At 38.1% G+C, this 24,944-nt stretch overlaps 1 pseudogene; it reads right to left on the reverse strand.

Annotated features, from left to right (window-relative positions):
• Window positions 1-1,465: 1,465 nt before the first annotated feature.
• Window positions 1,466-19,399, reverse strand: LOC138322153 (pre-mRNA-splicing factor 38B-like; annotated as a pseudogene).
• Window positions 19,400-24,944: the final 5,545 nt, after the last annotated feature.

Consider the following 24,944-nt stretch of genomic DNA (forward strand, 5'->3'; position numbering starts at 1 on the left):
CGGTCCTAAAATGCAATATGCACAACTAGGGCCCTAGGGGAACCTACATATGAAATTTGAGAAAGATCCCTTCAGCCCTTTCCAAGAAATAGCGGTAACAAGAAATGTTAACGGACGGAAGGACGGACCACGGACCACGGACAAAAAGCGATTTGAATACGGTAGCCCACCATCTGATGATGGTGGGCTAATAAAATGATTACACATTTTCTCTCTTGACTCTTTATTTAACAATGAATACATGTAGATTTTGACTAAGAAAGGTATCAACAGATTAGATTGGCCTAGAGTAAAACTATCAATAGGATCCTTTTAGGTACAGAAAAATTAAGTGTGGGGCGGGGGGCGGGGGGGGGGGGGTTAAAAAAATTGGTAAAAAAATTAGTGTCATCCGGCAGCAGACATCCCACCTCTTAATGTTAGTTGTGTGAACTGTAATAGTAATGCTTAAAAGTATGCTTGTAAATATGTAGATTTCTATTCAAACCTGGATAAGTTGTGCTAAAAGTACTCTATTGTAGTTCAAGGAAGCATAATAAGTAACGACTCTCTAACTCATGTGATTTCAAATAAAATACTATGGTAAAGTTAAGATACCAAATACTAAATTTCCACTCACTTTAACACTTTAACCTGTAACTCTAGCTACATGCATATGTATGTATATACATTGTACATGCATGTAATTCTGTTTTTATTGAACGATTTCGTATGCTAACTTGTTGCGGTATTAATTGTGTAACAGCTATAATAGGTAAACTGGGCCCTCAGTTAGATTACTGCTGTTACTAAACTCCGCCCACAGTTTGACTGACGCCATTCCCGAGCCGACAAACGCGCATACGACTGGTTGAAACGTGGTTTGAACGATCCGAAAGGCAATTCCGGATGCTTGAACGCATTTCACTGTAGTTAAAATCCATGCAAAATCACAGGGACCTGGAACCAATTTCTAACCAACAGTAGTTATATATGTTTATATAATATAGTAATGTATCTGTAAGTGCCAGGTTCCTGTGTGCAAAACTAAGACTGGTGTTAATTTAAAAGAATTACCCCTATTTCCCCAATTCTTAGCTCCCGCCCTGCCACAGGTGATCATACTGTTCCCATATAATTCAGGGTTATTGGAATAAATTTGGTTAAAACTCCATGTAGAACTTCAGTAAGTGAGAATGTATTATAGCATTATTCATAATTGAAATAATTTGTAATCCATACATTCTTTATGCAGTTATTTTTTTGCAAATGTCGACAAATAACATTAATCTTAATATGGCTTGCAAGTGAATGATTTTTCTGGGAAAACCGGGTCACCTGACTCGAGGTAATTGATTATGGAATTTATTTAACACTTTTAAGCTAGACAGTAACTTATAAAATGTAATTCACAAGTGTGAAATACATTTTATATCCAACCGCCGCTCGCTTTGTAACCTCTATAACAGAATGAGAAAGACGTAAATAAAAAACAAGATGATACTTTAATGCACTGCGAGCTAGTCGGTGAAAACTGTACAATAGTATGATACACAAATGGATATTACAGAACATCAACACCCCCCCCCCCTCCAAAAAAAAAAAGACATGAAGTGCCTTTCTTGCACTAAAATAATTAAGCCAATATTTTTGACAGTAATACATGTACAACCATTAGACATTAATGTATTGGGAGCACTATCTACACCTATTGTTCAATACTCCCAGTATGGGATTACCATAGTAACCATTTGTATCTGAAGAACATATCAAACCCATTAACATAATGCTACTGATATTAAAACTTAAAAGAATGGTTTCTTACCAAGTAACCTATGGTACCTGCTAGAAAATTATTTTATGCTCATTTTTAACATGCATGAAAAGCATAAAACATAAAAGATATAAATAATATGTCCTCGCCTTCCTATGACAGACATTATATGCTCCCAATTTTATGATGGGGCATAATGATTTTCTTCTTTTTTCCTTTTATACAAATGAGTGTATGATGAAATATGGCCACAGGTAACAGAGACAATATCACATCTATGTCAATATGTCATACAGTTGACTTCCTTACATTATTTTTTTTATCAAGATTCTTGTTTATAATATTGGTTAAGTACTACATAAGGGCAAAATCGTCTAATTACCGCGCCGACGAACAAATAAACATCCTCAATAATCCAGGAGATACTATCACTGCTGGAATATGTCATATGAAAACTGAAGGCTCGGTGTGCAATAGCACATGAGCAGACAGTTTGGTCCTTTAATGTATATCGAACATCCAATAACAGTATATTATACGGATTTGAAATGGAGCATTGTTCTCTGTAAATCATCAAAGAAAGTCCTTCAGGCCTGTGATTGGCCATATTTTTCTCCTGAATTGCTCAAGTTTTGCAATGACATTTTCCGGGGTTGCATATTCTGACGGTGATAGTAACCCCTGGAGTATCAAGGATGACAAATAAAAGGTTTAGAAAGATTGACTTGTCAATGTCATACAAGACAAGACTTTTATCACTTAAAATAAACCAATATTTTAAAATAGATTCAACAGCATGGCATGTAATTCAAAAATTAAATAAACAGCATAATACTCACAAGTATTCATCATTCAACCAAACATACATGCATCATTCACCCTGGAAACACACATACATACATACACTAAAAGATTTAAGTTGTCTGATTGATGTCAACAAATCAAGTTTGTTAACTGTTATATTTCATATAGTCAAACTTAATATTTGTAACTCTGGTAAATAAGGCTAGCTTGAAGTAAACAGCAAATTATTGAAGCTTTGTGCTGCCATTTTGACGGAGATCAAAAAGTCAGTCTTAAAAACATAAAACATGAGAGCTAACTTGGCTTCCAATGAAATAATTTGATTAAGATTATACATAGTTAAAGAATGGCCAGACTCATCTAACTGCCATAGTATTCCTTAAAACTGGGTTTAAAGGTAGATTAACATATGATACAATAGATTAAACTACCAGTAAAAATGTATCTTTGATTCTAACCATGACCTGGTTGACATCAGACAATCTGCTATCTTGGATGTCTACTAAAATATAAACTATTGTAATATAGACCTAAATTACCTCTGACTGAGGTGTAGTGGTAGAGTGTGGCTTCATCTAACCCAGTTTTTACATGGTCACGGTCACTCCATTTATGGAAGGAGACCTTATGCCAGATAATATAATAAAGGCAAACCAAACATTTGACATATATCAATACATTTTATGTATATCTACTTGATCTGCAAATTGTTCAGCATATCTAAGTAAAGTACTTATTCTGTCTGTTAATGGAGTGATTTGGACTCGTGAGCTTACACCAACTGTTAAATCCTTGATTTCTGAGAACTAGAAAATAATGTTCTCATTAACATTAATGATGTATTGAAGTTAACACTCAGTATGGGCTCAAAGGACTGATAACTCCAGTGTCCTGAGTAGACTGTTTAGTCAAGTCTGTATATTTGTAATCCAGAAAGTATTTCCCCTCACCTCCTCAACAAACATAGAATGAAGTGATATTTATGGCAAAACACAAAGAAATCAAATGTTTCTGATAAAAGTATGTCATAATTAATATTATAACTGTGATATATATCATCGACACTATGACAGCAATGGTAAATATCTCAATGATATGAAATGTCACTAAATAATCCTGAAGATCAATGATCACCATTTCGATGTTTTTCACGCCCATGTCGATCTCTGTGTCGTTCTTTACTTCGTGATCTTGATCTCCTATCTCGATGTGAGTGTTTGGAACTCTTTTTAAGGTGTCGTTCTCTACTGTGTGACCGTTTACGCTCGCAACTCCTGGGTCGACTATCTTTATCCTTGGTTCTTTTTTGGCGGTCACGTTCCCTTTGTAGATCACGTGCAAAGTCACCACTACTTGATTGTCCTGATCTCCTTGGAGGTGAAGGTCGCCTGCCACGTGAACGATAATGATCTGGTGAATGTCTGCGATGGTCGGGTGATGATCTGTAGTGAGGTGATCGGCGTCTGTCAGGGGAACGTCTGTGCGGTGACCGTCTGCCAGGAGATCGGCGTGGAGAACGTCGTGAATATTGTGGAGATGTTCCTTTATCAGGTGACCTTTAAACAAAGAGAGTGTAAATTTGATGTCAATAATGAGTGATGAGTGTTGTATTTGTATGGGTATCTTTTAGTACTTCGCCTGATAAATTTCCATCTCACAACATATCATCTTACTAGTTTATCAGTAACACACATTACAGATATTTAATTATGGTATAAGTAATGTTAATAATACATACATGAAACATTGTATGCTATGAAAGTATGTGGTTTTACACTGTAGCAGGAAAAACATTAATCACTAAACACATATACTGTAAGTAATATATATTAAAAAGAGAAATGAAAAGGAAGATACAAAGTTCATGTCAGATATCATATAGCCTCCCACATTCAGTGAATATGATATCTACCTATGTCTATATAAAGTTCCTGATGTTGTTGAACCTCCCACATTCAGTGAACATGATATCTACCTATGTCTATACAAAGTTCCTGATGTATGTGTAACCTCCCACATTCAGTGAACATGATATCTACCTATGTCTATACAAAGTTCCTGATGTATGTGTAACCTCCCACATTCAGTGAACATGATATCTACCTATGTCTATACAAAGTTCCTGATGTATGTGTAACCTCCCACATTCAGTGAACATGATATCTACCTATGTCATACAAAGTCCTGAGGTTTTCCACATCCTACTATGTCTATACAAAGTTCCTGATGTCGTTTTGCCTCCCACATTCAGTGAACATGATATCTACCTATGTCTATACAAAGTTCCTGATGTCGTTTTGCCTCCCACATTCAGTGAACATGATATCTACCTATGTCTATACAAAGTTCCTGATGTGTTTTGAACCTCCCACATTCAGTGAACATGATATCTACCTATGTCTATACAAAGTTCCTGATGTATGTTGTAACCTCCCACATTCAGTGAACATGATATCTACCTATGTCTATACAAAGTTCCTGATGTATGTTTTGCCTCCCACATTCAGTGAACATGATATCTACCTGTGTCTATACAAAGTTCCTGATGTTGTTGAACCTCCCACATTCAGTGAACATGATATCTACCTATGTCTATACAAAGTTCCTGATGTTGTTGAACCTCCCACATTCAGTGAACATGATATCTACCTATGTCTATACAAAGTTCCTGATGTTGTTTAACCTCCCACATTCAGTGAACATGATATCTACCTATGTCTATACAAAGTTCCTGATGTATGTGTAACCTCCCACATTCAGTGAACATGATATCTACCTATGTCTATACAAAGTTCCTGATGTTGTTGAACCTCCCACATTCAGTGAACATGATATCTACCTATGTCTATACAAAGTTCCTGATGTATGTGTAACCTCCCACATTCAGTGAACATGATATCTACCTATGTCTATACAAAGTTCCTGATGTATGTTTTGCCTCCCACATTCAGTGAACATGATATCTACCTATGTCTATACAAAGTTCCTGATGTATGTGTAACCTCCCACATTCAGTGAACATGATATCTACCTATGTCTATACAAAGTTCCTGATGTTGTTGAACCTCCCACATTCAGTGAACATGATATCTACCTATGTCTATACAAAGTTCCTGATGTATGTGTAACCTCCCACATTCAGTGAACATGATATCTACCTATGTCTATACAAAGTTCCTGATGTATGTTGTAACCTCCCACATTCAGTGAACATGATATCTACCTATGTCTATACAAAGTTCCTGATGTATGTGTAACCTCCCACATTCAGTGAACATGATATCTACCTGTGTCTATACAAAGTTCCTGATGTATGTGTAACCTCCCACATTCAGTGAACATGATATCTACCTGTGTCTATACAAAGTTCCTGATGTATGTGTAACCTCCCACATTCAGTGAACATGATATCTACCTATGTCTATACAAAGTTCCTGATGTATGTGTAACCTCCCACATTCAGTGAACATGATATCTACCTATGTCTATACAAAGTTCCTGATGTATGTGTAACCTCCCACATTCAGTGAACATGATATCTACCTGTGTCTATACAAAGTTCCTGATGTATGTGTAAACTCCCACATTCAGTGAACATGATATCTACCTGTGTCTATACAAAGTTCCTGGATGTATGTTGAACCTCCCACATTCAGTGAACATGATATCTACCTGTGTCTATACAAAGTTCCTGATGTATGTGTAACCTCCCACATTCAGTGAACATGATATCTACCTATGTCTATACAAAGTTCCTGATGTATGTTTGCCTCCCACATTCAGTGAACATGATATCTACCTATGTCTATACAAAGTTCCTGATGTTGTTTTGCCTCCCACATTCAGTGAACATGATATCTACCTATGTCTATACAAAGTTCCTGATGTAGTTTGAACCTCCCACATTCAGTGAACATGATATCTACCTGTGTCTATACAAAGTTCCTGATGTCATGTGTAACTCCCACATTCAGTGAACATGATATCTACCTATGTCTATACAAAGTTCCTGATGTTGTTTAACCTCCCACATTCAGTGAACATGATATCTACCTATGTCTATACAAAGTTCCTGATGTATGTGTAACCTCCCACATTCAGTGAACATGATATCTACCTATGTCTATACAAAGTTCCTGATGTTTTAACCTCCCACATTCAGTGAACATGATATCTACCTATGTCTATACAAAGTTCCTGATGTTGTTAACCTCCCACATTCAGTGAACATGATATCTACCTATGTCTATACAAAGTTCCTGATGTTGTTTTGCCTCCCACATTCAGTGAACATGATATCTACCTATGTCTATACAAAGTTCCTGATGTTGTTGAACCTCCCACATTCAGTGAACATGATATCTACCTATGTCTATACAAAGTTCCTGATGTTGTTGAACCTCCCACATTCAGTGAACATGATATCTACCTATGTCTATACAAAGTTCCTGATGTTGTTGAACCTCCCACATTCAGTGAACATGATATCTACCTGTGTCTATACAAAGTTCCATGTATGTTGAACCTCCCACATTCAGTGAACATGATATCTACCTATGTCTATACAAAGTTCCTGATGTATGTGTAACCTCCCACATTCAGTGAACATGATATCTACCTGTGTCTATACAAAGTTCCTGATGTCGTTTAGCCTCCCACATTCAGTGAACATGATATCTACCTATGTCTATACAAAGTTCCTGATGTATGTGTAACCTCCCACATTCAGTGAACATGATATCTACCTATGTCTATACAAAGTTCCTGATGTTGTTGAACCTCCCACATTCAGTGAACATGATATCTACCTATGTCTATACAAAGTTCCTGATGTTGTTGAACCTCCCACATTCAGTGAACATGATATCTACCTATGTCTATACAAAGTTCCTGATGTTGTTGAACCTCCCACATTCAGTGAACATGATATCTACCTATGTCTATACAAAGTTCCTGATGTTGTTGAACCTCCCACATTCAGTGAACATGATATCAACCTATGTCTATACAAAGTTCCTGATGTATGTGTAACCTCCCCCACATTCAGTGAACATGATATCTACCTATGTCTATACAAAGTTCCTGATGTATGTGTAACCTCCCACATTCAGTGAACATGATATCTACCTATGTCTATACAAAGTTCCTGATGTTGTTGAACCTCCCACATTCAGTGAACATGATATCTACCTATGTCTATACAAAGTTCCTGATGTCGTTTTGCCTCCCACATTCAGTGAACATGATATCTACCTGTGTCTATACAAAGTTCCTGATGTTGTTTTGAACCTCCCACATTCAGTGAACATGATATCTACCTATGTCTATACAAAGTTCCTGATGTATGTTTTGCCTCCCACATTCAGTGAACATGATATCTACCTATGTCTATACAAAGTTCCTGATGTATGTGTAAACTCCCACATTCAGTGAACATGATATCTACCTATGTCTATACAAAGTTCCTGATGTATGTGTAACCTCCCACATTCAGTGAACATGATATCTACCTATGTCTATACAAAGTTCCTGATGTTGTTTTGCCTCCCACATTCAGTGAACATGATATCTACCTATGTCTATACAAAGTTCCTGATGTATGTGTAACCTCCCACATTCAGTGAACATGATATCTACCTATGTCTATACAAAGTTCCTGATGTATGTGTAACCTCCCACATTCAGTGAACATGATATCTACCTATGTCTATACAAAGTTCCTGATGTTGTTTTGCCTCCCACATTCAGTGAACATGATATCTACCTATGTCTATACAAAGTTCCTGATGTCGTTTTGCCTCCCACATTCAGTGAACATGATATCTACCTATGTCTATACAAAGTTCCTGATGTTGTTTTGCCTCCCACATTCAGTGAACATGATATCTACCTATGTCTATACAAAGTTCCTGATGTATGTTTTGCCTCCCACATTCAGTGAACATGATATCTACCTATGTCTATACAAAGTTCCTGATGTCGTTTTGCCTCCCACATTCAGTGAACATGATATCTACCTGTGTCTATACAAAGTTCCTGATGTATGTTGTAACCTCCCACATTCAGTGAACATGATATCTACCTATGTCTATACAAAGTTCCTGATGTTGTTTAACCTCCCACATTCAGTGAACATGATATCTACCTATGTCTATACAAAGTTCCTGATGTATGTTAACCTCCCACATTCAGTGAACATGATATCTACCTGTGTCTATACAAAGTTCCTGATGTCGTTTTGCCTCCCACATTCAGTGAACATGATATCTACCTATGTCTATACAAAGTTCCTGATGTATGTTTTGCCTCCCACATTCAGTGAACATGATATCTACCTATGTCTATACAAAGTTCCTGATGTATGTGTAACCTCCCACATTCAGTGAACATGATATCTACCTATGTCTATACAAAGTTCCTGATGTATGTGTAACCTCCCACATTCAGTGAACATGATATCTACCTATGTCTATACAAAGTTCCTGATGTATGTGTAACCTCCCACATTCAGTGAACATGATATCTACCTATGTCTATACAAAGTTCCTGATGTATGTTTAGCCTCCCACATTCAGTGAACATGATATCTACCTATGTCTATACAAAGTTCCTGATGTTGTTGAACCTCCCACATTCAGTGAACATGATATCTACCTATGTCTATACAAAGTTCCTGATGTATGTGTAACCTCCCACATTCAGTGAACATGATATCTACCTATGTCTATACAAAGTTCCTGATGTATGTGTAACCTCCCACATTCAGTGAACATGATATCTACCTATGTCTATACAAAGTTCCTGATGTATGTGTAACCTCCCACATTCAGTGAACATGATATCTACCTATGTCTATACAAAAGTTCCTGATGTTGTTGCCTCCCACATTCAGTGAACATGATATCTACCTATGTCTATACAAAGTTCCTGATGTATGTTTAACCTCCCACATTCAGTGAACATGATATCTACCTGTGTCTATACAAAGTTCCTGATGTATGTGTAACCTCCCACATTCAGTGAACATGATATCTACCTATGTCTATACAAAGTTCCTGATGTATGTGTAACCTCCCACATTCAGTGAACATGATATCTACCTGTGTCTATACAAAGTTCCTGATGTCGTTTTGCCTCCCACATTCAGTGAACATGATATCTACCTATGTCTATACAAAGTTCCTGATGTATGTGTAACCTCCCACATTCAGTGAACATGATATCTACCTATGTCTATACAAAGTTCCTGATGTATGTGTAACCTCCCACATTCAGTGAACATGATATCTACCTATGTCTATACAAAGTTCCTGATGTCGTTTTGCCTCCCACATTCAGTGAAGATGATATCTACCTATGTCTATACAAAGTTCCTGATGTATGTGTAAACTCCCACATTCAGTGAACATGATATCTACCTATGTCTATACAAAGTTCCTGATGTATGTTTAGCCTCCCACATTCAGTGAACATGATATCTACCTATGTCTATACAAAGTTCCTGATGTCGTTTTGCCTCCCACATTCAGTGAACATGATATCTACCTATGTCTATACAAAGTTCCTGATGTATGTTTTGCCTCCCACATTCAGTGAACATGATATCTACCTATGTCTATACAAAGTTCCTGATGTATGTTGAACCTCCCACATTCAGTGAACATGATATCTACCTATGACCTATACAAAGTTCCTGATGTCGTTTTGCCTCCCACATTCAGTGAACATGATATCTACCTATGTCTATACAAAGTTCCTGATGTATGTTTAACCTCCCACATTCAGTGAACATGATATCTACCTATGTCTATACAAAGTTCCTGATGTCGTTTTGCCTCCCACATTCAGTGAACATGATATCTACCTATGTCTATACAAAGTTCCTGATGTCGTTTTGCCTCCCACATTCAGTGAACATGATATCTACCTATGTCTATACAAAGTTCCTGATGTATGTTTTGAACCTCCCACATTCATTCAGTGAACATGATATCTACCTATGTCTATTATCTATAGTTCCTGATCTATACAAAGTTCCTGAGTATGTGTAACCTCCCACATTCAGTGAACATGATATCTACCTGTGTCTATACAAAGTTCCTGTGTCACATTACAAAGTTCCTGTGTCTATGTATGTCGTTTTGCCTCCCACATTCAGTGAACATGATATCTACCTATGTCTATACAAAGTTCCTGATGTCGTTTTGCCTCCCACATTCAGTGAACATGATATCTACCTATGTCTATACAAAGTTCCTGATGTATGTGTAACCTCCCACATTCAGTGAACATGATATCTACCTATGTCTATACAAAGTTCCTGATGTCGTTTTGCCTCCCACATTCAGTGAACATGATATCTACCTATGTCTATACAAAGTTCCTGATGTCGTTTGCCTCCCACATTCAGTGAACATGATATCTACCTATGTCTATACAAAGTTCCTGATGTATGTGTAACCTCCCACATTCAGTGAACATGATATCTACCTATGTCTATACAAAGTTCCTGATGTATGTTTAGCCTCCCACATTCAGTGAACATGATATCTACCTATGTCTATACAAAGTTCCTGATGTATGTGTAACCTCCCACATTCAGTGAACATGATATCTACCTATGTCTATACAAAGTTCCTGATGTCGTTTGCCTCCCACATTCAGTGAACATGATATCTACCTATGTCTATACAAAGTTCCTGATGTTGTTGAACCTCCCACATTCAGTGAACATGATATCTACCTGTGTCTATACAAAGTTCCTGATGTCGTTTTTGCCTCCCACATTCAGTGACATGATATCTACCTATGTCTATACAAAGTTCCTGATGTCGTTGTTTGCCTCCCACATTCAGTGAACATGATTATCTACCTATGTCTATACAAAGTTCCTGATGTCGTTTTGCCTCCCACATTCAGTGAACATGATATCTACCTACCTATGTCTATACAAAGTTCCTGATGTAATGTTGTAACCTCCCACATTCAGTGAACATGATATCTACCTGTGTCTATACAAAGTTCCTGATGTATGTGTTAAACTCCCACATTCAGTGAATATGATATCTACCTATGTCTAAACAAAGTTCCTGATGTCGTTTTGCCTCCCACATTCAGTGAACATGATATCTACCTATGTCTATACAAAGTTCCTGATGTTATGTGTAACCTCCCACATTCAGTGAACATGATATCTACCTATGTCTATACAAAGTTCCTGATGTCGTTTTGCCTCCCACATTCAGTGAACATGATATCTACCTATGTCTATACAAAGTTCCTGATGTCGTTTAGCCTCCCACATTCAGTGAACATGATATCTACCTGCGCTTGTATGCCATCCTCTCAGCCTCGCCGAAGCTGACCTCCTCGTCTCAGGATATATGTTGTGGTTGATTGGATGCTGCTATTGGCTCCTCCTCTGGTTCTGGGCGGGACCAGTTGTGATTCTTCAGTTTCTGCATCAGATCTTTCTGCACCGGTACAGGGATGCGAGGAAACAATGTTGAGTACCACTCTAGTTTGGTCATCCACTGACGAAATCATTTCTCCGATTGGCATCACATGTCCTCCACCCGGCCTTTAACATCTATTTCCTGTAACGATAGAGTCGTAAACCAGTAACAATATGAAACCAGGAGACTATTTTAGAGACATGTCAATAGTACGGGTTTGCTCTAGTGTCCCCCTGTGGGCTGAAACATAAGTAATTTACTAGGAACATTGGGGCTAGAAATGCAGTAAATTGTCTGATCACCAGAAAGGTCATTAATGTTCTAAATCCATACACATCAATTTGCTAAAGTAGAACTCAGTCATATAAAGATGAAATGCTATATCTGTCCAAAAACTGTTTTCCATTTTTATTTTACATATGACATAAATACTTCAATCAGCACTCTGACGTTATATAACATATCATATAACGTTAATAAAGTTAAGTATAACTGGGTTTAACTTTTATCAGCAAAAACAAAACCATTGAGAAGTTTTTTGTCCATTCCCGACTTATGTTATGGTTTTATTATTTAATGACCATGCTAATTTGTTGTGAATATAAAGATAAAGATATACTTGCTGTCAAGTTGAAATGACACTCAGCTTATGATACATATGAACATCCATTGACAAGAAATTCTTTAACTTAACAAAAAAGAGTTCACTGGGCACAGACAGTAGTTATACCCTTTTTAATGCCGATGTCAGTCATTTTGTTATCAAAATATTTCTCCAAATCTTTGCATTTACTTTATTAATTTTATCTTACTAGACTTTGTGTGAAAATGTGTTTCAATTCAAATAAAATTTCCAAGGATAGTTTTTTTGAATCAAAATATGCCGTATTTAAAAAACCAACCAGAATAATTCCTTTAAGTTTTTTTTAGTAAAAAATTTTGTGTTGCCTGCAGAAAGAGAAGCATAGGAATGGTGTGTGTGTTATTATAACCTCATGCCAGAGGTCAAAGGTCATTCCACGGAGGAGGCCGACTTGCTATCATGAGACCAGCCCTCAGCGGGATCTAGAGCAACACCCTGCAGTAATACAAAACACAGTCTATAGTGATAGTGACAAAATCAACAATATAATCTCAACACAAAATAATGTAATAACGTAATATTATCAAATCATGCTTTAACCAAAACTTTGTATTACATTCAAAACATTTAAAAAATTAATATGATCACTAGATCATAACTTATGTTAAAATAATTTGTATTTTCAGATTTTAAATATCAAAATAATAACTAATTAAGGAATGAAATTGAATTAGAAGATTAGCAATAGACAGGTGTGAAAACAGTATGTATTACTAATAGAAAAACAACATGTTATAAGTATAGTGTTTGCTATACTCACCACTTAACAATGTTAGAGTCCAGTCAGTCAGAGGATCTCCACAGGATGGGGGAGGGGGAGGGGCACTTCTAATTATTTATGATATCACACACAATTACAAATTGTTTCTTATATATATATATCAATAACACATCTCTAAGCACAATTAAATTCGTATTAAAAAGTGTTTTCTTTAACTAGAAACAACTGAACCTTCTGTTCTTTTTCTTTAACTGTATTATATCAATCAGATATAGATGGCCTGTGTGAGTAGCCCGGGGTACAGGGCTTAGTGTTTATTGCAAACATACCTCCTCATCTTCCAGATAGGGTTCATACCAGTCCCATAGCTCCTTAGGGTCCTGTGTGGTATCTGTAATGGACATGGTTACAACATAATTAACAGACATGCACTTAAAAAGATGGTAAAATTTGGTTTGTTTGTTTTAGTTTTTACGTCCTATTAACAGCCAAGATAATGTAAGAATGTGCCAGGTTTTACAATGGAGGAAAACTGGAGTAAACCCTGAGAAAAACCATCGACCAAGTGGTCAGTATCTGGCAATTGCCCCCACATAGAATTCGCACTTGCGACTCAGAGGTGGACCACTTGTGGTAATATGTCGGGACATCTTAACCACTTAGGGCATTGCGGTCCCTAGATGGTGAGAACCTTAGATTATATACATGTATAATGTGACTTACAAAACTCACAAGGAAGAAGTGTTAAAGCAGTCTATAATTTAAATAGAATATGAAGAATAAAGATTTCAAAATGATATCAATAAGTTTGGACCTGCTTTTCCTACCTGATATACATAAATCCGAGTCCACGGATAAATGGGGAGTCCTGGTGAGTAATCAATCCAGTGAGCTGTGTTTCCGTGTCAGTCTCAGTGTGAACAGTTTATACAGTAGACAGTAGGCACTAGAGACAAATCCCCTCCGGCTCCTACACCTCGTACGCTACACAGGGAGAATGTCACATTGTTTAACACTCTCTCATACTCGTACATACGGGCTCCTACAACCTCGTACCTACACAGGCAGTCACATTGTTAAACACTCTCTCATACTCGTAACATACGGCTCCTACACTCGTACCTACACAGACAGATGACACATTGTTAACACTCTCTCATACTCGTACATACAGCTCCTACATCTCGTACCTACACAGGCAGTCACATTGTTAAACACTCTCTCATACTCGTGACATTACAAACGGCTCCTACCAAAAACCTCGTACCTACACAGGCAGATGGTCACATTGTTAACACTACTCTCATCTCGAAACATACCACCTACACCTCATACCGTACACAACAGTCACATTGATAAGCACCTCTCTCATACTCACTATACAAACGGCTCCTACACCTCTACCTACACAGGCAGATGTCACATTGTTAACACTCTCTCATACTCGTACATACACCTACACCTCATACCTACACAGACAGTCACATTGTTAACACTCTCTCATACTCGTACATACAGCTCCTACACCTCGTACTTACACAGGCAGTCACATTGTTAACACACTCTCATAACTCGTACATTACAGCTCCTACAGCCCCTTGTACCTACACAGGCAGTCACATTGTTAACACTCTCTCATACTCGTACATAACGGACGAGCTCCTACACCCTCGTACCTACACAGGCAGTCACATTGTTAACACTCTCTCATACTCGTTACAAACAGCTCCTACACCTCGTACCTACACAGGCAGTCACATTGTTAACACTCTCTCATACTCGTGACATACAGCTCCAACACCTCGTACCTACACAGGCAAATGTCACATTGTTGACACTCTCTCATACACCCGCTACACTTACAACAGCTACCTACACCTTGTACACTACACAGGCAGTCACATTGTTAACACTCTCTCATACTCGTACATACGCTCCTACACCTCGTACGCTCTACACAGGCAGTCACATTGTTTAACACTCTCTCATATACTCGTACAAACAGCTCCTACACCTCGTAACCTACACAGGCAGATGGTCACATTGTTAACACTCTCTCATACTCCCTACAAACGGCTCCTACACCTTGTACCTACACAGGCAGTCAGAATTGTTAACACTCACTGTCATACTCGAACAAACGGCTTTCTACACCTCGTACCTACACAGGCAGTCACATTGTTAACACTCTCGTCATACTCGTACATACGGCTCCTACACCTCGTACCATACACAGGCAGTCACATTGTTTAACACTCTCTCATACTCGAACAACAAACGGCTGCCCCCCTACACCTCGTACCTACACAGGGCAGATCACATTGTTAACACTCTCTCATACTCGTACAAACGGCTTCCTACCACCTTGTACCTACACAGCAGTCACATTGTTAACACTCTTCTCATACTCGTACATACACCTACACCTCGTACCTACACAGACAGTCACATTGTAACACTCTCTCATACTCGTACAAACGGCTCCTACACCTCGTACCTACACAGGCAGTCACATTGTTAACACTCTCTCATACTCGTACATACGGCTTCCTGCCCCCCCCGACAACCCCACACCTCGTACCTACACATGCAGTCACATTGTTAACACTCTCTCATACTCTTCAACAAACGGCTCCTACACCTTTTGTACCTACACAGGCAGTGACATTGTTAACAACTCTCTCATACTCGTACAAACTGGGCTCCTACACCTCGTAACCTACACAGGCAGTCACATTGTTAACACTCTCTCATACTCGTACATACGGCTCCTACACCTCGTAACCTACACAGGCATGTCACACATTGGTTAACACTCTCTCATACTCGTGACACAAACCGGCTCCCTACACCTCGTACCTACACATGGAGATTGTCACATTATTAACACTCTCTCATAACTTCGTACATACGGCTCCTACAACTCGTACCTACACAGGAAGATGTAGTGTTTCCCACAGCCCCGATTAGCATGGCGCCGCGCCGTGCCCTTTTTACTACCTGACGCCATGCCCCTATAACCTAAACGCCCTGCCCCTGTTTTGTCCTCAGTACACGTTTACTAAACTACCAAAATACCATGCAGCAGTGACTTGATAATTAAGTAAACAAAAGAGGTGTGACCACTTCCTGACCCCATGACCAACACCCCAGTGGCCCTATTTAGCAGCCTTGGGCTATTTCCACTTGGCTTGTGGTGTCACTTTCACGTCTGTGTATTAGGCCTAACAGTTACGTAAAAGCTGAAGTCAAGCAGCCGATCGGCAGCCTAGAAAACAATCAGCTTGCCTTTCATTAAGTTTTATGACTACAGCTAGTGAGCACTACAACAAAAACAAATACTGCTTTTAACTGTAAATGATTTACTCACGTTTTTAATGTTTAATAGGCATAACTATACTGATGAATGTCACAAGCTTTGCAATCGTAATGGCCGCCATTTTGGGTATATTGCAATAGTCGATCCGGATTCAGGATTTACTAATATTCATGTTTTTAAAAATGAAAATGGTATATTTTTTTTAGAATTTCGGTGTGAATTTATTTTCGGACAAAATAAATTAATAATAATAAAATAATTAATAGCAAATTAATTAAAACAAATCAAATTAAAAAGAAATTTACCTTTTTCTCTCTCAGGATAAATTACATTTTGAATACTACTACATTAACAATGATCTGTATTATCTTAATTTAGTGCTTGTAAATTTAAGAACATTATTTCAATTTATTATCCATTATTTTGAAACATTAGTAAACTTATTCAATTAAATTATACAGTATTTTTAATATTTCAATAAAGATATATAAAATAAAGATAATAGGATTGAAATAAAGGCATTATTCCCAATCTTTAATTAATATAAATGAAATATAGATATTTCTTGTGAATCAATTATTGTCATGATCATATGATCGATAGATTCCAATTTCCAAAATCATTATTTTTACCCAGAATAATTAAATAAATGTCCTGATATTACTTAGAAACTCAGACAGAATTAAATAAACAAGACATTTTAAAAGATTTTCCCTTGTATTGGAAGTCGTCGATAACTTTTGTGCCCCTCTGATGGTTATTTATCGCGGGTCAAGGTGCCCTTTTTCAAAACCTAGGCCACCATGCCCTTTTTTTTTTTTCCTGTCGGGCAACACTAAGTTAATTCACTCTCCATTACTTACACTTACGGGCTCCTACAACCACGTACATACACAGGACCAGATGTCACATTGTTAACACTCACTCTCTCATCACATCTTCGTTTACCACTTACCTACACAGACAGCTCCTAACACTCATACTCGTACATACCTATACTACACAGGCAGTCACCATTGTTAACACTCTCTCATTCCTCGTAACATACGGCTTCCTACACACTCGTACCTACACAGACAGATTGTCCACATTGTTAAAAAACCACTCTCTCTTACTCGTAACATACGGCCTCCTTACAACCTCGTTACCTACACAGGCAGTTCACATTGTTAAGCACTCTCTCATTACGTCGTAACATACCGGGTGCTCCTAACACCTCGTACCTACACCAGGACCAGATGGTCCACCATAGTTAAAACACTATCTCATACTTACGGAGTCCTACACCTAGTCCCTACAAAGGCCGTCCACCATTGTTAACACTCTTATCTCTTATCATACAAAAGGAGACACTGACCCACACAGCAAGTTGAATCAAATTGACCCAATTTCTATCCCCTATAAACTTATCAAGGAGGACCCAAAGTTTTATCTTCCTGTACCCCACTGTTTTGTATTAAAACACAAATATGATATTTATATCCCCAATGCTTAAATCTGTAAGAGTTTTAAATCTTGATATGACAACAAAAGGCACAATCAGGGCACTTACCCAAATATACAGGAAATTTTGGTTTTTTATTAGTTTTTAACGTTCCTATTAAACAGCCACAGTCCCATGTAAGGACGTGCCAGGTTTGTTGGTGTGAAGGAAGTATTCGCAGAAAAACCAGGCAACTGCCCCCCATGGGATTCGAACCCGCATGCCAGAGGTGGAGGGCTTGTGGTAATATGTCGGGGGAACATCTTAACCACTTTGCCCAGCAGGGCCCCCTAAAATATACAGAATTTCATTTTGGGAAGTTGTTTTTTTTAAATGGTTTTGATGTTTGTAGTCCAAAAATAGGAAACAGTAATTTTGTGTTTTTGACTACAGGTATATATATGCTTATATTATAAGTTTACATTAGTAAAAAGTGCCACAACACTAACCTAATATACATCTAAATAGAAACTTGAGAAAGCTTTGTGGCATTATGTCAAACGGTTTTGAAGTTGAAGCCTAGAAAAACATCTTTTGAAACGAATGCACAAAACAAAGCTCAATAATCAGTATCTCAAGAGGGAAGGATGGATATATGAACAAATATGTAATGCTACTGTATGTATACATTACCCCGCCACACATTCCAGTTTGCCCAGCTGTTTTTCCGACTTCCTCTTTCCAAAGGTTCTAAATGTTCTACTACCTGAAACAAAAACAAACAAAAAACATCTTATTTTGTCTTACAGGTTTATCTGTGTAAACTTGAATATAATTGCTTAAGTGGTTACAGTGTCAGTATTTACAAAAGTATGACTAAAAAAAATCTTCAAACTGAAGAAAAAAATACCTTTTAACAAAATGAAGATCTTTAGAGAAGAGAAACTGACTTCAGCTTTTTTGATTGTCATATTTAAAATGATAACATAAGCTAATACTGAAATTACACATGTAATGTCAGGATATAGGAAATAAGATGAAGTTGTTGAACCTGGTTGTCACAAATCAAAGTATAAATTATACATATACATGCAGAAATCATTCAGTCAAACAGAACTTACTCATGTAGTAAATTTCATCAATAACTTTCATGATATGTTTTTCAGCTCATACAAGTTGACCTTGAAGTAAGGTGGATGACTGTATATTTGTCAGTATCAGTGGATTCATGTTCATAGGTTTTCTCATTACCCCAGAGATTGGTAATGGATTGTTTGGCATGGCATTGTGTAGTCTCTCACCAATTCTCTTGAAACAAGAAAAACTTTTTTTACCTGTAAAAAAGTACTTCATGTTCAGTTTCATGTCAGATTGTGAGTACTGTCTGTAGTAGAAGAAATTAAGTGACACTTTTGTGTGCGTAATTTGAAAATTAAGATTTTAAAAAGAAACAAATGCTTTTTCCAGGTGTACATACAGCATTTGACAAAAGCCAATTGTGCACTTTGGTAATTATACCTTCTTTGTAATCTGAAATGAGTTGAATCAGTATGTAAAAATTTCAAATAATTTTACTTAAGATGGGACAAGTATAAAATATTTAAACTCTGACTTTTTTATATATTAATCCTTTTTTTCGATATTTGGAACAAGTCAAACAATGAAACGCAACAATAGAGATTTTTCATCCAACAAAATTGTTACGATGATTGGTCCCCAAAAGATAGATAGAGAACATATATAACAAAGGATGATTATGGAATAAGGAATTTACTGATACGTTAGAATGGCTTTATGCCATCTGCATGGTAAATTATTGGTAATAAAACCGACTTTTTTTCCAATTTCAAATCTGATAATTCCACCGTTTCGTTTTTTACCCGAAGAGCATTATATTGGATCATTTAAGATTTGTGAGTATCGTGTGCTGACTTCGGAAGTATGACCATTTACTTATAATGTACAGATAAAATTTAAAGATTTGAAGAAAAGTTTGAAGACTGATATCAAAATATTTTTCAGACATTTAATGTTTTAAAACATCCAAATTTTGTTAAGAAAATTAACCTCTATTGGAATTATTCAGGAATTTCAAAGACATATTTGAAAATTACTGTCAAAAATGGACTACAATTTAGCCCCAAATCAGAATAACTAAAAGAAGAGGTGTTTTTGAGGGAAAGGTTTTATTAAGGATTAATAGATTTGAAATATCTACAGTACCTCTATTGGTCTCAACCAGTTACCATGATGTACCAGTTACTGTGGTATTTCTGCTCACTTTGCTCTATCTCTCGCACAATTTTTTTTTTTAGATTTTTTTAGCAGCACAAAAATGAAGGTAGCCATGCAAGTGTTTTTCATTCAACAAAAAGAATGTGCCCAGATGGCCAGTTATCGCTCACTTCTGGATATTTTAATGCCCCCCCCACGCCCCCCCGCCACAGACCCCCACCCCCCCCCCCCCCCCCCCTCCGCCCAACCCCCCCCCCGCCCCCCCCCCCCCCCCACCCCCCCCCCCCCACCCAACCACCCCCCGCCCCCCCCCCCCCCCCCCCCCCCCCCCCCCCCACCACCCCCCCCCCCCCCCCCCCACCCCCCCACGCCCCCCCCCCCCCACCACCCCCCCCCCCCCAACCCACCCCTCACCCCACCACCCCCCCACCCCCCCACCCCCCAGACCCCCCCCCCCCACCCCCAAGTAATGTTCTAATACAGGTTCATTGTTATACATTTCATGAAGTGAAGTTATTTATATCTCACCTCTAAATCCCCTATTGGCCCCACCGCCTTCCTGCCCCCGCAAGGTGGGTCAGAGCCAAAATTTATACAAGTTTCGAGTACTCCTTTCTTCCAATGATGTTTATTAATGGCCAAATCTTGGGTAGCAAAACCCAAACAAAAACTCAAGGTACAAGAAAGAGCTTTATACGGATTTACCTCTAATTCCCCTAGTTGGGCCTCTTCCCGACCTGCCCTCAGTGGGGGCCAGAGTCAAAATTTATACGACTTTCTGTTCACCCTTACCCCCCAAGAATGTGTGTAGTTGCCTAACTTTGCGGTAACAACCAAAGCATTAACTCTATGACAAGTAGCGACTTTAAGAGGATTTACCGTCTATAACACCCTATTGTGGCCCGAGCCCCATCTCTGCCCCTGGGAGGTCCAGAGCCAAAATTTATACAAGTTCTGTTCCCCCATCCCCAAGGATGTTATGTTGTCCACATTTAGTTACCAATCTCCATTCAAGAACATCTATGGACAACGTAGACGATTGTTAAAGATTTACCTCTATTTTCCAACTATTAGGGCCCCGCGCCCCTCCCTGCCGCCCGGATGAGACAGATCCAAATTATCTACAAGTTCTTATACCCGCATTCCCCAAGGTACTGTTTGTGGCCAAATTTTGTGAGGTGTTAGCATTCCAGTCAGAGATCTAATTACAAGTAGCGATTTAAAGGAATTACATCTATTACCCCTATTGAGTCCAGCCGCCCTCACCTGCCGCGCCCTGGGTGTCAAGAGCCAAAGATCATTATATCAATTTCTTGTTCCCCTTCCCCCAAGGATGTTTCCCTTGCCAACCATTTTGGTTTAGCAAATCCATGCAGAACTCTAGGATCAAGATAGAGCGATTTATAGGAATTATAACCTCTATTAATCCCCTATGTGGTCCGCTCCGATCCTTGCCCACCTGGTGATGGGTCCAGAGCCAAAATTTATAAAAGTTCTGTTCCCCTTCCCCCAAGGATTGTTACAGCCAAATTTGTAGTTACAGGATCCATGCAGAATTCTATAGACAAAGTAGCAGATTTATACGGATTTACCTTCTATTACCCCTATTGGGGGGGTCCCGCTCCTCCGTGGCCGCCTAGGGGTACAGAGCCCAAAATTATACAAGGTCTGTTTCCCCTTCCCCCAAGGATGTTTCGTGGTGCCATGTTGGGATACAATGCCCTTCATGAACACTAAGGTCAAGTAAGCGATTTAATAGTATCTTACCTCAATTACCCCTTATTGGGTGGCCCCCGCCCTCCTGCCCCCCCCCTGGGGGGGGGTCAGTGAGCCAAAAATGATACAAGAGTTCTGATCCCGCTTCCCCAATGAGTATTGTATATCTGGCCAAATTTGGATACAATCCAACCATAACACTATGACTATTTACGTTTTAAAAGGAAATGTAGAACGGACGGACGACGGACCGTACGGAACAACGGAACCGACGGACGCCGAGCAATGAACATAAGTCTCAACTGCCCTTCGGTGCCGGAGTGAAAGCTAAAAATTGGTCATTTGTAACCGATATGCTAAACAAATCTATGTTTCCATTTGAAATATCCAGGTTTGCAAACACTTAAACACACAGCGGGGGATAGCTTGAAATCATTACTTACTACTATGCATAATAATGACAATCATCGTTTTATATTGTTTTGTCCACCAGTTTTTCCAAAAATCTGTCTGCACTCAAAGTATAGGTCAAAAGTATGCAAAATCATGAGTATACGGCAAGTTACCGCTCAGGCATGATTGGACAAAAGATAGTAAAACAGAAGGTAGATTTATAAACCTGGTCAATACTCGTAGTGTTTACTTTTTATTCAAAACAAATGAAATGAATTTATAAATGAATAATATTACTTAATGAATTTCTGTAAAGATTTTTATGGTCTATCTACAAAGAACATTTTTTTATTTGTTTTCTATTTTAACTCCTGCCCAGATCTGGACCTCCCTGCATTTAGGTGATTTCCCACTATCGAACACATCCATTAGACAGTCCATTTTTTCCGTTACTCTTGTCGAGATCATCCAGTCCACAGTTATTCAAAAATAACCATGCAATAATCGAATATATTATCGCTCCCACTTCAAGATATATCAAATATATTTTGGTCACAGGTAATGAAACACAAGAAAAGTTTTTGGTGCAATAATCAACTAATATTTTGTTGTGTGTCCAGAGTTGGAAATACAAGTTATAATTAGTCTTTATCACACCCACCCCTACATCCCCACTGCCCCCAGACCGCCCAGTCTCCACGGGCGTCAAATGACTCAGCAGTAAATGAGTCAATTAGTTAAAGGTACTCCGACAACGTATGTGAATTTCCATATGGCATTTGCGGTCATTGGCCCCATGCTGAATAGATGTAACAGAGCAGGATGGAGCACAAGTTAACTTTAGTTTGCAAATATACCGAATATATCAACTATAATAGCTATTTAATAGGCTATAGCAAAAATGACGATAACTAACATTTTTCTAGAAGATAAAAATTGCTTGCCGCGATCAAAAACCAGAACTTTCTGAAAACTTTGCGAGTGGTTGGTAAATGACCAGACCAATACAAACATAATTGAAAGCAAGTTATTGATGAGGTACTATATGTACAGCTAATTAGGTATTTATTGCTCTATGTTTTTTCAGAACGAAAAGTGGTTGCATAATTTTCCAAATTATCCTTATACACCATTCCCTGCAAAGTTCTAGGTGTCGGTTTTTTTGTACCACAAGCAGTGTTATCACAATGAAAAAGATGTTTTTTCGCTAGTTTAGTATAGCTAATAAATAAGTCTATTATAGTCTATATATCGCTATAATAGCATATCATAAGAAGATACATGTTTCCCGGAACCTGACAAGTACAATTTGTGGCTGGCCATGTTCTAAACGCCTAATTTATTTAAATTCGACGATTTACATAGTGATGTCAAAAGGTAAAAAAAATTTTGTTTAAACGCGTTTTGTTACTCAGTTTTTCGTGATTTCGTTGTTTAATCTAAAACTCAATACTTGCACGCTTTCATTGTCAAATTTCGATTTAGAGATTTTGTCAGTGATTCATCCATTAACACCCTATTTACAATAGATTACGATCGAGTCGGTACAAATCAGGCGGTTTGGTTACTGGAACACCTTCTGATTCTATTCCTTTACCACATACGTTGTTATTGTTTTCCTTCTCGCAGCTGGTCCTAGTCTCAATTATTGACTTCCATCAAGTTTCCCCTTCACTTTTCGTTGTTTATTCGTCAGGATAGCCTAGTGGAAACGTTTTTTTCACACTGAAGTTGGGAAATGCTACCAAACGCGGCTATGAAAGTCAAATATCAAGGGAGACAACTTCGTATGCAAACTCGTCATTCCGCAAAATGTAACATTTTTTTTTATCATTATTAATTGAAATATTGCGTGACATGGATTATTTTTCATGCATTTTCATTATTTGCAGAAATTTACTATACTGTCCACAGAGACCTGGCTAACGATTTTTATTTGGACTACTGTAACATTACTAGTACGTCCAGTCTGATCTAACAGTTAACAGTTACATATATGTCCTGTCAACACGAGCACCTCCGCAAATTCTGCACAGTCACAAGACTGAAAATAAACGGTTACATCAAGTATTTGAAAGTAACGTTACATCAAGGTCGTATAATAAGAATGGATAATGTCACAATGGGGTTTTTTTTGGGTGAGTACAAGGCAGGAGCTGATGTGTTTGTTGCACTGACCGTGACGTTGAGCGAACGAACTGATTTTTCTTCTTTGAGATCCGACGGCTACAGCCTTTTTATGAAGCTTTGCTGTTGCGAGGGATACCTTCTTACTTTTCGAAGCGGGGCCGACAATTTCATGACCTGTCCCTATATTTTTTAAACGAAAATTATTAAGACATTACTCGAGATAAATATATCGTCCTTAGAAACAAATTTACAAACGTATGTGAAAGTTTGTAATAACACTTACATTGTTACCTCCCTTTGTTCAGCTTTTTCATATCAATCTGGTATTACAGTTATCTCCCTCAGTCTGCAC

This window comes from Argopecten irradians, chromosome 4 (assembly GCF_041381155.1).
Source record: "Argopecten irradians isolate NY chromosome 4, Ai_NY, whole genome shotgun sequence".
Lineage (NCBI taxonomy): Eukaryota > Metazoa > Mollusca > Bivalvia > Pectinida > Pectinidae > Argopecten > Argopecten irradians.